This window comes from Podarcis vaucheri (assembly GCF_965113315.1).
Source record: "Podarcis vaucheri genome assembly, chromosome: 6".
Classification (NCBI taxonomy): domain Eukaryota; kingdom Metazoa; phylum Chordata; class Lepidosauria; order Squamata; family Lacertidae; genus Podarcis; species Podarcis vaucheri.
In genome coordinates, this window is record NC_138764.1 from 35121981 (window position 1) to 35138436 (window position 16456).

Consider the following 16456-nt stretch of genomic DNA (forward strand, 5'->3'; position numbering starts at 1 on the left):
CTATCTATCATCTATCTATCTATCTATCTATCTATCATCTATCTATCTATCATCTATCTATCTATCTATCTATCTATCTATCATCTATCTATCTATCTATCATTTATCTATCTATTTATTTATCCCCCCCCCCCTCTCTCTCTCTCTCTCTCTCTCTCTCTCTCTCTCTCTATCATCTATATCTATCTATTAGGGTATAGGAAGCAGTTCAGATCTTAGGGATTTAAACTTTCAGACTTCTTCAGATATAAATTGTATCAAACCATGGTGGTGAGTACTGCCATATCTAGAGCCAGTAAAAAATTCAGAGACTTCTTCATCCCCGTCGCCCTCAAAATTGACCTTTGAGGATTTCCCCTTTAAGATTCCCATTAAATCGTAGTGTTGAGCCAGACTAAATTATGCTAGGATTCCTTGCAGAGTTCTGCAGGTTTTTGCCAGGTTAGTTAATCAATTCCTATTGGTCTTAGCCTCCAACCTTGAAATGATGAAACGGTCTCTCAGTGTTTCATCGTCAGCGCTGCACATCTTCAGAGCACCAACTTGACTTTAGGTAAGCTTATTAAACAGTTGTGGTGGTATTCAAATAGACCCAAGCCATTTGTTTTAAGATGTCTGCATTAACAACAACAACAAAATCCCTCCACCCACCCCGACCTCTTATATCTCAGCTTACGTAAACAATAAAATATCGTTGGGGAAGATGGTAATCAAAAGCGCAAGGGGAGGATGCGGCCCAAATAATGCTTCCTTTAGAGAAACCACAGGCTGCCAATCATTCACACCCCTCTCTCTCCTTAAAGCCTCCTAATGAGCCTGGCTGCCGTGTGAGGCCTACACTGAAGTGAAAACCAGAAACAAAGAATTCCACTGACTTTCCCTTTGAAAATGCTAAGAGGCACTCAAAGGGCCCTTTCAGACATAATGTCAAACTATGGTCCAGGCTAGGGTTATGTGAATGGGCCTTGGTCTCGTGTGCTGCCCACTCGCCTCTGTTTTTCCCAGTGTGCCTGCATGAGGAGGCGATCAGAAGCTTCCACGTCTAAGCTAGCCAGAATGGTTTCTTGAGTCCAGACTCATCCATACTGCTGAAGACTCTGGGTAGCTTAAGTCTACAGTGCAAACCCACTTTGGACTGGGCTGGGAGGAACTTCCTGTTGTGCCTACTGAATGTGCATGCGGTCAGAGGTAGCATCACTGGGTTCCCTGTATGCAGGAGCCTGCGGAAAGCTCCCAAACAAGTTATTTTGGGGGCAGAGGGGGCTGCTGTTACTTGACCACTTGCAAGGGAGTCTCCCCATTTCCCCCTTCCATATATTCTGCCTTCCCCTTTTCGCCACTTGCCCCCTTCCTCTCCTTACAGTCTCCCCACCCACCCAATAAACTTAGGCTGAGGGCAGGGCTACATGGAATTAAGTCAAGGGCTGCATATTTCCCAACCCTGATTTGAAAATGCTAGCCAAACCAGAGCTATTTCTCCAGACTCACATTTCGTACAAGCTGTCTCCTTACTTCCCAACTACCAAAAAGATAAAAAGGTGTGTGTGGGGGGGGGACGAGCATTTCAAATAATCATTTCAGACACCTAAAAATAGAACAGAACTTCCTTACCAATAATTAATGAAGAACTTGGCTTTAGAGATAAATCAGCCTAGTGACTTTGGCTTATTATATAGCCTGTAGTGGTCAAATAACTCCAGGAGGTACCGTGTTGCAAACTGGGAGGCTTAATGAAAGTCTTAACAGATGTGTTTCTTCTGACTGTGAATACTGCAGTAGCCACAAGTTTATGCATGAAGTCAGATGCCATTTGCCAGCCTATGGCCAAAGGGTTAAAATAATGAGCAATGCCGAAAGATGGAAAACACGTGCTGCGTTGGGCAACAGTTCAGTGATACTGTGTCACCACGAGTGTGAGGAAACATCAAATGCTGCTACAGACTGTTTACACTGCCTAAAATCAATTTTGAAAAATGTAAGCACTGGCCTCTGTGGGGCCGTAGCTCGGATTTAAAATAAGCCTCCCAGGAGAAGGATGTAATTATTTTCCTCTTAATATCGAACATATCAGGTTTAAAGGGAAGAGGAATATAAAACGCTCCTTCGGTGCAAGTGCCATTGTTGCAGAATCATATGGGCAAGGGGGTCAAAATCCAAGCCGCATTCTCTTTGCCGTGCTCAGAGGACATGAACAATGGCAGAGAGGCCTCCTTTCAAACCCACTTTGTATACTCACTGAGGATCCACGTTTTTGCTGAACTCTCTTGCCACTGAATGCAGAAGGGATAAACCACACAGGAGAGCTGACAGTTTGTACATGTTCCACGCTTACTGATGATTTGCATGGAGGAATGGCTTGATTGTGTGAAGGAGCGAACTAGTACAGCAGAAACAAGCTTTTTCAAGCTTCGGCTGCCAATCACCAAGGCTACAGTAATAAAGTGATGACAAACATGCAGACAGCACTCACCTGGAATTGAGTAAGACTAAATCCCCTTGAATCTGCCCACTGATTCATTCTGTATACCCTTAATTTCCAACACCATCGATTCTGCCCACTGGTTCACTCCCACTTAGGAATGGGCAAACGTTCCTCAAGGCGTTCTGACATTAATCCACATTTTCGTCTTCTATTTCCCCTTTAGCTGCAGTTGGTTTATTTTACACAAGTCAGTCTTCTGTTTTGTCATCTGCTCATGCAGAAATATATGTATATTTTAAAAAATCAGAGCACACAATAAATGTGCATATCTCAGTCGCCAACAGATATTTATAAACCAGTTATCTTCCCTTTGCATTCGCTTTCAAAGTTAATGCGTTTCCAGAGGGGTTCCCCCACTGGTCTTTTGCACCAAAGCAACAGAGAGTTTTGTGGCACCTTAAAGACACCAGAAAGTCATTTACAGCGGCAAGTCTAACAATATGTAGAAGTCCTATTTAATTCTATGGGGTTTCCTGCTAGATAAGTGGGGCTGGGATGGCAGCCTCTCATGATACTTTGATTTCAAAATTTTATATAAACCTGCCATCTGGTCTCATTTCCCTTGCTCAGAAATGGACAGGAGTGGGACAAAAAAACTTTTTAAAACAGAAATTTAGGAGATGGGTGGTCAAAAAACGAACAGACAAATCCAGATTATTCTCCCCACTTTCACAATGAGGCTCGGACTTTAAATGAGGAGAATAGCTAAAGTGTGCAGGTACCAAAATAGATCTTTAGAAGGATTAGAAGAAGAAGAATCTTTATTTGCATCAGTTACTAGCCATAGGAATAGAATAAAATGCAATGTACTGAAGATAGAGGTAAAAACCTAACTCTACAAAATACATTCTGGAGGTTTACATCAATAATCAAATACTGTAACAGCTTTTATTCTAGTTGCCCCTGCTAATTTTTTTATTTTATTTTTTGCCATTTTTGCTGTCGCCTGGTTATCTTGATCTCCTAGAAGAAAGGACATAGTAGCAATGGCTGAGTGACCTGGTATGGACAGTAGTAAAGGGATAATAACCTCACTCCTCAAATCTTTACAAAGTGTGCAGGCTAGAAGCACATAAGCTACTGATTCAATACTGCCATCTCCACATGGACATAAGCGTTTTTTCAGTGGATTTTTAAAAATTTCGTCCCTCAAGTACAGCTGAAGGCAGAATATTTAATCTTGTGTAGGTGAAGCTGCGTCTGTATTTTGGAATTGTTAAATTTTGCAAATAGGGTGCCAACATATCAAAAGGACTAGGTGAATAAGTTTCATACCATGGACAAAATTTCCTTATTGTGGCCAAATTATTCTGTCACTACCAAAATAGATATTTTTATGTAAAAACAAACAAACCAACAACCAAAAATGCTTATCTGTAGTAGCAACGGCAAATGGGAGTTCTTGCCCAAAACAGGCAAGTATACAAAACATTTTCTCTCTCTCCAGACAGTGTATTCCAGTGAACTTCACTTACTGATGCAAATTCCAGACCCTGTCGTAAATAAATTACCGTTCCCCACCTTTCCCTGATGTGTTGACTTTGCCATCCCTTGATGTTCTGCACCAGTGGAAAGGCAACAGTTGAGTTAATAGTGAGACAACTTCCCTAGCAAACAACAGGTACATGAGCAGATTCCACAGCTACCACATTAATATCTTTAGTAGAGGAGCCCATTGACTCAGATTATACTGGGATGGCATAAATGCGGCTCCTATTTGCATGGAAATTGCAACTTGAAATTAATTAGAAATGATTTAACTTACTTGCACGGGTCTAGGTCAGGCAAACAGTTGTCCCTGGCTCCCTATTGTAAAGCCGACTGCCAGTTAGTCTCTTGCAATCCAAACATTATAACTTTGTGTAATTTCCAGTTATTGACTGGAAATAAGTTTGCTCCAGAAGCCAAAGTGATGTTTGACTTGGATCTATTGGAGCATTTATGGAAAAGTCTTTTTAACGGTATGTAGGAAATAAATCACATGCTTTACAGAGAATGAAATGTCTTTCTCTCTGCACATTCACTGAGAGGGAGGGAGGGATGAATGGGCTCCTAAAAAGTATCTCAGCAAAATGGTATCTGATCAATATCGGAAGGTAAAATAATTACTCTCCCACCCCAATCTCAAGTACTATGTGAGTTCTGATCATGAACATTCCCACTCACTTCAATGAACATGAGCATCTTCATTCACGTCAAAGGAAGGCACTAGTTCACATACTCTTTCATTTTTACACAAAGCCATTTCCGACCTTGGGAGGAGAGGGGGTTGCGGGTTACCCCCTCCCACACACGCGGGGGCTGGCCTTTTGCCCCCGCGAGATCCAGGGAATCCCCGGGCATGCCTGCGACCCGGCCCGCCAATCGGCTGGCTGGGGAGGTGTGGCCTAGCATACTTAAGCCCAGGTACGCCCGGGGACCGCCCTCTTTCCCCTTGCCAGCTGAGCGGTTTTCCCATCCCACCCACCCTTAGGCTTAGCTAGCTATGACCTTGCTATGGACTCCGGTTGGTCGCCGCAAGGGGCCTGGTAGGAATTTTTCCAATTTGGCACACTGTTAGCCTTTTGGTTTTTTCGCCTACCTCGTAGCAAACGTCACAACTTCCACGGTACTGGCGGTTAGGCATTGGCAGGGGTTCATTGTTATGCAAATGAATGGGGGGGAAGGAAGCACCATCACCTTCCCCCAAGGAAAGGGTAGTCCAGTAGAGGACTCCGGGGGGTGTTGCCTTGTCCGAAACCTAGGGAGGTAAGGGTCTCCGGCACGCCCCCGAGCGGTGACACCCGTGGGATACTAGTTGGTGTACTCCAACAGGACTCCCACGGCTTGTGGATAACCCTTCCCGGTCTCCATGCCGGGTAGTCGATAGGAGCCAGTGCCTAAGGCCAATACCTTTCAATTCTGTAATCAATAAAGTTATGGCCTTTTTATGCCCATTAACCTTAAATAATGTGTCCAGTGTCTTCATTTCACATGGGGGAGGGGACTTGCCATGCAACTTGTTCTTGTTCTCACTAGCACCCCTGCTAGTAATAATAATAATAATAATAATAATAATAATAATAATAATAATAATAATAATAAATTTTATTTATACCCCGCCCTCCCTAGCCAAGACTGGGCTCAGGGTGGCTAACAACCAATAATAAAAACAAGTTGATTAAAATACAATTTAAAAGATTAAGACACAACATTAAAACAATTAGGGAGCAATCTCTTCATAGGAGGAGAAAGGAAAAAGAAGGAGGGGGACGGAATCAAACTGATTCTGAGCCAAAGGCCAGGTGGAACAACTCTGTCTTACAGGCCCTGCGGAAAGAGATCACATCCTGCAGGGCCCTAGTCTCAAGAGACAGAGCATTCCACCAGGCCGGAGCCAGTGCTGAGAAGATCCTGGCTCTGCCTGAGGCTAATCTAACTTCATTAGAGCCCGGGACCTCTAGGGTGTTGCTATATATGGACCTTAAGGTCCTCCGTGGGGCATACCAGGAGAGGCGGTCCTGTAGGTACGAGGGTCCTAGGCCGTGAAGGGCTTTAAAAGTTAAAACCAGCACCTTAAATCTGTTGAATCTGGCCCTATGGGTTCACTGAACTTAACAGAACCACATTTTTCAGTCTTAATTTTTACATTTATAGCTCTCTTTCTTCCGTCATGGAGCGAAGAGCAGATTTTCCACCCAGGCAGTGGTTTTTGCATTTCAGGTGTTCAGCTAGGTAACCCTTTGGGTCCCTTCCAACTCTACAATTCTATGATTCTGTGAGACTCCAAGCAGTTTAGTCCCATCAAGGTGGTTGTCTCATTCAGACCATACTCTCAGAACATACTCAATCTACACTGCCAGGACACCCTTTGAACTGTCCCCTCTCTATTGAAGAATGCCAGCAGTGATGCCTAGGTGAGGAGGTGACAGTTTGGCAGGTGTTAGATAGCATGAAATCTTTGTCCTGGCAACAGTGGCTTCTTTTTGTCGAGGACAGAATTGGCTTCCTGCTCTAAGCTTTACCAGATTACTGAATAACGCTGTACAATTGCTTCAGCAGTCATGTATGTTGGTCCATTTTGCATCACTTCACACACTGTAAAATAAATGGGGTGGGTGCTCAAAGTTAAAAGAGCCACAGGAATGGCGAGAGCCTTATTTTTAAAGGGCTGTTGACCTTCTCAGTCTGTTTTGTTTTGTTTCGGTATGCTTAACTGCCCCCAGGAGGTCATTAACAGACAGTGGTGACTGTTGTCAGGTCTTACTGTTTAATTAGATCACAGTTTCTGTCAAAATTCTAAAATTCTTCTTGGCACATGCCAAAATTTTCACAGTTTTTAGCCTTTATGTTGAAATATTTCTTAAACAATAAGCAGCCGCATCTACCAGGCAGTCAGCAAATTTATTTAATATTTACAGGATGCATTTAAAAAGATGTGCCTCAGGTTAGATTCACTGAGATGTTGACATCTTATTTTCCAAGACCTTCCTGTGGGTAATCCCTTAAAACTCATATTGACATTAATAGAAGCCGTAAGAAATGGACCGACTGTGGAGTGTTCAGTAATATCTTTAAGGAAGCAGAGTCTTCTTGCCAATCTTGCCTCCTCCACTCATCAAGAATTCTAACATTATTCTAAAAACAAACTTTTATCTGAAGCAGTAAACAAGACTATTGATATTTCCTTGGAACGACATGAGCACTGAATACAATCTGTGCTTTCAAATACAAGTCAAATCTAAGAGCCTCTTTCACTGTAATAGCTACTACCACTGTAGGATTGCTTTGAAATTATTCCAGTGGAGATATTTAGGGGAGAGGAGATTAGTGGCCCCAAGATTAACCGTGTGTGTGTATATATATATATACAGTGGTACCTCAGGTTAAGTACTTAATTCGTTCCAGAGGTCTGTACTTAATCTGAAACTGTTCTTAACCTGAAGCACCACTTTAGTTAATGGGGCCTCCTGCTGCCGCTGCACCACCACTGCATGATTTCTGTTCTCATCCTGAAGCAAAGTTCTTAACCTGAGGTAATATTTCTGGGTTAGCGTAGTCTGTAACCTGAAGTGTATGTAACCTGAAGCGTATGTAACCCGAGGTACCACTGTGTGTGTGTGTGTGGTCTGTTTCTGAGTTGCCCTGTGTGTTTTCCAATTTAAACAACAATTCAGCTCCTGAATCACTCTGTGTAAATGAAGTTCTGTGCTTACCCATTCACTATCTAAAAACAGCTATGGAACTTTTCCCTCTGGGCCAAAGTGGATAAAATTTAGAGGTATAGGAGCCCCTCCAGAAAGGCTTAAGTCTGCAAATTGCAGACAAATAGGTCCAAGGACATTTTGTGGGGAAAGCAAATGGAATTTACTTCCTTCTTAATCCCACAGGAGGAGAGGATCAGTGTTTATATCATGCTCTTTCTAACCTTAAAATAATTTGGAGGAAGCTGGGTAGTGTGTATTCTTGTTTGTACATATATTTTTTTTAAAAAAATAAAAAAACTTTGCAATTCCAGCACTGACACTTGATTAGGTTGGGCACTGGACAAGAGCCACAGGGACCCATAAGTGCCTCTCACTTGCCTGAGCCAGCTCTGCTAGCACTCCCCACCCTCCTCATTAGGCCCCCAAGTGGCCAGTCTTTTTAGGACAGCCATTTTAGCAGTTGCAATCACCAGACTGGATCAGCTGTGCTGCCAATCATGCCACCATGACTGGGTCCCCTGGTGGTCATTTTGGGAGAGGGCTAGAGCAGGGCACTGCTTTGAAGAGGGAGCCAAGCTTAGATTCCATCCATGGAGGCCACCCTGCCTTTTAATTTAGACAACATGGAATGCTAGCCTATTATGACAGCAGGAGGGGGGGGGAATCACTGCATGGCCACATTGGTGTGTATGTGTTGGAGAGCGGGGTCTCAATGGTGACACCATGGCCCTAGTATTAAGGGTAGAAGTAGGTGTGTGTGTGTGTGTGTGTGTGTGTGTGTGTGAGAGAGAGAGAGAGAGAGAGAGAGAGAGAGAGAGAGAGAGAGAGACTGTTATACACAGTCTGTAAAGTACATCTACTTCAGAGAATTAGGAAACTGGTTGGCTGAATCCCACCCATAGATGATTGGCAGTGCATGGATATAGTAGTGTAGTGAGAACTTAAAAGCCTAATTTAGATGGAGACATTATGGGATATGACTTTCACTTACAGAAGCCACTGAGTACAGAAATTTCCTCAGATACCAAACATGTATATTGCTTATAAGACAGCTCACTCAATTTTTGAGAAAATAAAATTGCCAAATTTATTTTAACGGGACTTTAAAAGTGAAATCAATGAAACTGCAGCACACTGTAGCGCTTTATGTTGAGTTTGAATCAATAAAACTATATTGCACATGGCAACGGGAGGCTAAGGTAAACCCTAGCAGTATACCATTTAGCAGTGTTTTATAAGGTACATATTACACTGAATTCTAAAAAGGGGCTGTCATTGGGTTTCTTTTGTGAAACGGAAATAGAGTTTTTAATTGAGAAATTGTAAAATGGAATGTTTATAAGATTGTTACAAGTTCATCTAAATTAGCATTTAAAATTTGAGCACTTTAGAGATTTATTAGACCTTCTGAAACTCACCATCAATTTCACACGATAGTAATAATATTTAGAATTTCTATAGCAGTTATAAATGAAGCATTGTAAAAAAATAATAATTTAAGGGATAAATCCTGCCCACTGGTTCAGTTCTAATACAGACCAATGAGAAAGGAGGTGAGGGGAAGGGAAATGGAAGGAAAAATCAGGAGGCCCAAGGTTCTTAAGTCGGAATACTAATTTTCAAAAGATGGGGTTTCAGGTGCTATTTAAAGACAAGGCAGTGAATATGTCACTGGAAGGATATTTCACAGGTACAAAGCCAAAAGATGGAGAACACATATTACAGTACCAATAGGACAAAAGCAGGGGGGTCTGCAGCAATGCATTGCAGTGTGAGAACCAGGGCTGCTCAGAATGTCAGCCTACGTACATACAGTATACTAGATTTCCATTCCCCACCCGTCTGCATCAACAGAGAAAATTGAGCAGACCCTGAGTCTCTGCCTTGCTTCCCTTTTATCCTTCCCAATTTGATTGGTACAACTGAGTTTGCTCCAGCTGAGCAGCTGTGCCCCTCCAACTTGACAAAGCATATGATCCTCACCGGCCCAGAGCCTAATCCAGTCCAATGAACATCATCTCCTCCCAGACCTCACAAGTCCTATGATCTTCAGCTGGTCCACTAGTGAGCTGGGCTCTGTTTGCTTGTCTGCTTCAGTCTCCTGGAGTCCACTGCCTGCTGTTCCTGACACCGTAGAGCCTGCCATGACCGTGGAGATGGGGGCACCTTTAGTTCATGTGTCTCCTTCCCCTGGCTCCCATGAACAGTCGGCTACCCCCCTTGATGTTCTCCATGAGTACCTCCTAAGTTCCTATCTTCAGCTTGTCCCAGTGTGCATCAATTGTGGCCATACCCCTCACCGGGTTCCCCCTCCCTTTCCTTGGTGTCCTACCAACTCATGACAATGTCTTGACCAGACCCATCAACATTCAATGGCTACTATATCTGTTCATTCCTTGCTAGGCTGTTTTGTGGTTTTGCTCTGTTTTTGTTGTTGTATTTCTGCAAACCTGTCCAGCTCTGACGTCCATCCTGTGTGTTGTGACTTAGTGTGGGTGTCAGGTACCATCCTCTTGGGACTTGGAGCAGCTTTTCCTCATTTGTGGTACAATTCTACCTTGAGTGTATCATTGTTTTTGAATGCCCCCTGCCCCACATGTGTCATGGAGAGATCTCACTCTCTTGATTTTCCCTTTCAACTTCCATTGTATGAATCCATTTTTAAAGAAATGTTCTCTTTCAGAATCACATGTGACTCTGTTGGACTTGCAGTAGTCTACCTCCACATAGATGTGGTAGCATTGTGGTCACTATTTCCAACTTGTTTGACAACACTTGACCTCACGCCAGATCCTGGACACTGTTTTAAAATTAAGCCCAAGGTTGTCTCCTGTCTGGTTGGCTCAGTGACCAACTGTCCCAAAGCACAGTTGTTTAGGCTATTTAGAATTGTTACCTCTTAGTTGTGACCAGAACATGCACCTGGTCTGTTACCCAGTATTGCTCCCCGCCCCACTTTTCAAGGGCTGATTATATTAACCATTACATAGACCTCAAGTAATTAACCCTCTAACCCTATCCTTTTCCAGACTCCATGCAAAGTTTCCAAGTCCTTTCCTGTGCTCCTTTGTCATTGTACACACAAGTAGTCAGATTTTGCTTTGTTTTCCTGTTCTGGATTCTCAGCTGATGAGTTTCCCTTAAACCAGAATGCTTTCCCATGACCAAAATGGTCCTGAGATCAACCCAACGTGTTACACACTTGAGACTGTACAGGAGATCACAATTATTGTGTCCTTGTTGGTACAGTGGCAAATTTAGAAGCGAGGTCAGCATTCTGTACAAAGCTAAGCTATTTAGCTGAAATCAACAAATATTCAAAGTATGAATCTACTCTCAGTTCTCCTTAACTAACCCTAGGGTGACTGCTGGTGGGTATTTTGTGTCTGTTTCTGGCTTGCAGGTAAAGTCTGTCCCTTCGGTGCCAAATACCAGGAATGCAGGAACCTCTTTCCCCTTCTTTCCAGGGGTCGGATGAGCTGCAGTTGTGAACAAGCCATGTATAATATGCACATATAACTACATCAGATTGGTCTGAATTGGTTAAAGCAAGTGAGCTGGAGAAAAATCTGCAAGCTGCTCTAATTTAGACTTCCTCTGGACTTAATTAAGCGACTTTAGATTTGCTTTGTCTTTCCTTTGATATTTAGCCAAGAATCTTCTCAATAAACCTATTTCTATTCTAGGCTTGAGAAATAACACACCGTAGGCACATAGTAGGCTTGTGAATGCAATCAGACTTATTATCTAAGTTGATCATTATTTTCTACAGAATTGATTGCTATTTATGATCTTTAATAGAGGTCATTATTATATTACATGCATTCTGAGTATGATTATGTTGCTTTAAATTAAAGCTTGCAGTTAGCAAGGATAAAGTATTTCTGATTATTATTTTTTTACAAAGTGCAAACTAAAGCAATTCCATAAATTATATGCATTGTGGTATAATGGGATGGCTGTTGTTTTTTGTACCAGTATCTCTAGGTAGAAAAAATATATACAGATGGTAAATTTTGCCTTCAGTTGTCAAACCACAAGGAACTTCCCAAGGAAGTTAGTGGCCTTGATTGGGCAAAACAGATGAAAGCTGGACCTTAAAAAACACACACACACAAAACCCTTGGTCTTTGGGGCTGCTACTTCGATTACAGAGTGGGAGTGCTTAATTGTAATACCCACTATTGCAGACAGAGAGGGAGTGGTAAGAAGGATGCAATCAACTGCTTGTGATTTTAATCCTTGCTCATCTTGTCTTATGAAACAAAGCCAGGAAAGACTAGAATGTACTTGCTAGAAGTTTCATTTTGTTAAGTAGTGAATGCAATGGCCTTTATTTATCGGCTTATGATCTAGGGAAAGGGAGGAAATTAGCTGGAATGTTAGCCTGCACTTTCTAGAACTTTCTGCGCAAACGAATTCGTACATCTCTGAATCTTGTGATGCACTTCTCCAAACAAAAATGTGTACAATAAAGGGCATATATTGGGCGAATGTGTCCATAAAATCCATATATTAATGAAAATAGCATACACAAATTGCATCGTACTTGAGAAAATTGATCTCAAATACAAGTGTATTAGGCAAAACCCCATGCAAAGGGGTGGATATTGGGGAATGCGTTCACTAAAATACTGACAAAGTTCTATGATGAGTTTTTTTTTGGGGGGGAGTAATTGCAAGCTGCTGCTGAAATGTGCAAACTGGAATTCACATTGGAAAAAAGAGAAACTCGGATAAACTGAAATAGACTGATTTGTCTGGCCCCAATTGGGGCCCCAGCATAAAAACTTCCAACTTGATTTTCTGATTTCTTACCATTACATCCATGATCACCTCTTATTCCTTGCCCCCATCCAAATTGTATGTGTGGGCAGGGAATGGGGGCGGGGGAGAGATTCCCTAACGGGTGAGAATTCTGGCAGCTACGTCGAGAACTGGAATGAGAAATGAAATGATAATGTCTACCCATACGCACTATTTTAATTAATGTAACATTTCCCCCCTTTTATGTAATTATTGGTCGTAAATTACTGTAAGCTTTTCGTTTTTTAAAAAAAAATTAAAAAGAAGAGTAAAAGGGGAAAGCATCTGGGACCCTGCCAGAATGGCTTTCAACCTAGGCTTGGCAGTAAGAATGTGCTCCTGGCCTTGGTAGAACTATGCATATGGAAACTGAAAGGGAATTATTCTCTGATGCTTCTGCAGCCTATGCTTGAAGCCACTCGTCATTTGTGGTGGGTTATTGATGAAGTGCACAGCACCTTGTGAACATTCTCAGAACCACACGTGAATGGTTCTATTCATTCTTGTCAAGTGACCTGAAGAGATTGATGAGTGTCTGTTTATGATCTCATCTGAGGAGGATTCCCGTATTGTTTAGGTTCCTTCTCTCTCTCTCTCTCTCTCTCTCTCTCTCTCTCTTTGTGTGTGTGTGTGTGTGTGTGTGTGTCCTCTTTCAATATGTATGTGACATTGCTATATAATCAGATGTGTCATTAGGATCCTGATAACACCCTGATCTAGAGTTGTTTGGTTTATTTGTTTGTAAATCTGACCCAGGTCCTGCAGTCTCATTGCCCAAGAAGCAGATGCTTATTTTATGATGACCAGTGGTATTCTACTTTTAGATGAGCAGAAGAGAATTGCCGGGAGGGGCAAAGTCAGTACGGTAGCTTCCTGACAGGTGCATTGCTGTTGCTTACCAAGAGAGGGAAAGGCTAGGTGGCGGTGGATTCGGTGTGGTGCAAATGTTCTCTTGCTGCTGCATTTGCCCTGCACCAACCTCCCTGTTCCCTTGCCTCTCCTGCTAAGCAACAGTGGGACACCTGCCAGGAAGCAAGCATAGCAGCTCCATCCAATCCAGGGAGCTGCTTCTGCATATGAGTTACATAGGTGAGATAAGCTTCCTTGATCAAACTTTAGTACACACAGGATTGGACTATGTATCATCGGATGTTATCTTTAGACCTACAGTTATTTGGGAGGGAAGTGGGTGGCGCTGTGGTCTAGAACACTGAGCCTCTTGGGCTTGCTGATCAGAAGGTCGGTAGTTCGAATCCCCATGATGGGGTGAGCTTCCGTTGCTCTGTCCCAGCTCCTGCCAACCTAGCAGTTTGAAAGCACACCAGTGCAAGTAGATAAAAAGGTGCGGCTGCGGAGGGAAGGTAAATGGTGTTTCTGTGCACTCTGGCTTCCGTCACAGTGTCCTGTTGTGCCAGAAGTGGTTTAGTCATGCTGGCCACATGACCCGGAAAGCTGTCTGTGGACAAACACTGGCTCCCTCAGCCTGAAGTGAGATGAGTGCCGCAACCCCATAGTCACCTTTGTCTGGATTTAACCGTCCAGGGTCCTTTACTTCTTCTTCTTTTTTTACCTTTTACAATTCTTTGGGATTATAAACCAGATAATTGTCATATTTAAACCTGCAGCTAAAGTGGATGTATTAATTTGAGTTCTGGTTCTGCACTATACATGGTTTAACTTTAGCTCCATGTGTGTTCTGAACACTTTGTATAAAGTGAGGCAAACAGGGAAATGCCCTTTAACTTTTCACTCTCGTTCGTCTCGCATGATCCAGAGTGAGCAAAAATATTTGCAAGACTGAAGATGCTGTCGTGAAAACATGCCAGCAAATCACACGAACTCTGTGTGCACATGCATGAAATGACTTTTTGACCAATAATACTACATTCCCTGATTTAGGTCTGCCTGCTCAGTTATCTATCTTGCTGTTGCTACTCAGATTTCCTGGACATTTAGCAATTAGAAGAACAATAAAAGCCTTTTGCTCTCCACCCTCTCATTTAAAGAGAAGGTTGGTAATTGAAACCTAGAGTTTTTGAGTTGAAGCTGGGGCAGTGTACTAAACCACACAACATTGACTGCTGTGTCATCATTCTTGGATTCCCATCTATTTCCTTCTGCCTACATGCTATATGTACTGATACACTGGCTTGATGACTCTCACATCAGTCTACTGCAGTGTGTAAGAATTCACCCATTCAAGCAGTTGGCAAGAAGATAGGCTCCTTTTGATGGAGTCCAGGCGTCACTTCAAGATGGATTTAGAGGATGAGTCTATACGTTACTTGGATCCTGCATGCGATCCTACTTGTTGTCAAGTAGTGGTGTGATAGATTGGGCTCACACGCGACAGATAGTTAAAGGTGGATAACTGATGGACATTAATTGGTACCAGCTTGCAGTAGGTCTGATCAGGGTCCACAGATTCAAGGTATCTTTTATTTTACAAATCCATTTCACTGCTGCATATTAGAATACCACTTTCACATTACAAATACTGTGCATGAAGAGGGAATAATAAGGAGAGGGTGTGCGTATTTGAGAGAGAGATATCTGTTGGACCACTCTCACCTATTGGGAATAGAGAGAACATATTTTGTGCTTGCTACAACAGTGTCCCCAAATGCATAATTTTATTTTTCAACTTAGAGGTATATGGAAGCAAGCAAAGGATGTCTCACGCATGCCAAAACGTTGGTAGCTGCAATCCAATATGCATTTCAACACTACATCCAGCCTGGCTGGCCTCCATCGACCTGCCTATGGTATGACACCAGCATCGCTCTGCTGGTGTGGAGCTTCCCTTCCAGCCTCCGGATATTTTGGCTGGGGGAAGTGCCACTAGTAGGATCCCCCAGGATCTGGAAATTAGGCTTTCCAAGCATGGGAAGAGAAGGACCAGGGCTTTTTTTTCAGGTTCCAGCACCTCTCAAGTGGGTGCCATTGTCATTATAAGAGAACAAGGGTTCATGGTGAGTTCTGGCACCTCTTTTTCTAGAAAAATAGCACTGAGCAGCACTGTGCTGGCAGCCTAGCTGCCATCATGTGGTGATATTGGGCCTAATATGGGCCAAACTGCTGCACCCGTTCCAGGCTTGGACAGAACCACCCATCCTTACCCACAAACACCCTCATTTTTACTTTATATGTGAAGAGGAAGACGATTGCGCTGGCTGGTCCAACAACCCTGGTCTCCTTATGTCCTTTGACTCCATCCCTGGCCTTCGTGCATTGAGACAAATGTAGTTTAATCAAGGGTTCCTGCTGGAATACTGGGCTTTCAGAAGAAAGTTGAAGTTCCTTCAGATGCACTGTGAGAAATAGTGTTCCAGGCATAAGTAGCTACTGCAGACACTAGCTACTGCAGCAGGAACAGAAGTTTGCAGATGGTAGTCATCTGAAGAGGACGGGACCACACCAGAAATGCACACAGATCCACTTACTATAAAGATGATGTGTGGTTTCATGGGTTCGATTCCAACAGAGCCACTCTAATGGCCCTCTTTGAGCAGCCTCCTCCCTACCCTAACTATACTGTCAGGAATGCCGAACCCATAGTACATCATAACTGGGATCAGCCCCCTAGGCTGGCTTGAAGGCACAACTAGGTCAGTAATTCATGGGACCAGACTGTTAGTACCCATCAGTGGAAAATATCTGAACTGGGGACATAACAAACACGCTCCCATTAATATCAAGTCCCTTCAAGACTGTGAGAAACAGTTATTTCCTGGTAAACACCAAAATGTATGTACAGCTTTTCTCTTCCTGGAATATTACTTTTCAGGAGCATGTGATCTAGCTATTTCCACTGGCAGTTCTGAAATAAATGAAACTTAACATGTACAAACTAAAACAAAAACAAAATAAAGCTGCCAATAGCTTAAAAAAAGAACAACAACCTCACCTTTGCTTTCTTTTAAAAGAAAGGTCTTGCTGATCACAGAAAAGTGCTTTTCGTGTTAATAAGGCTACTTTTGGA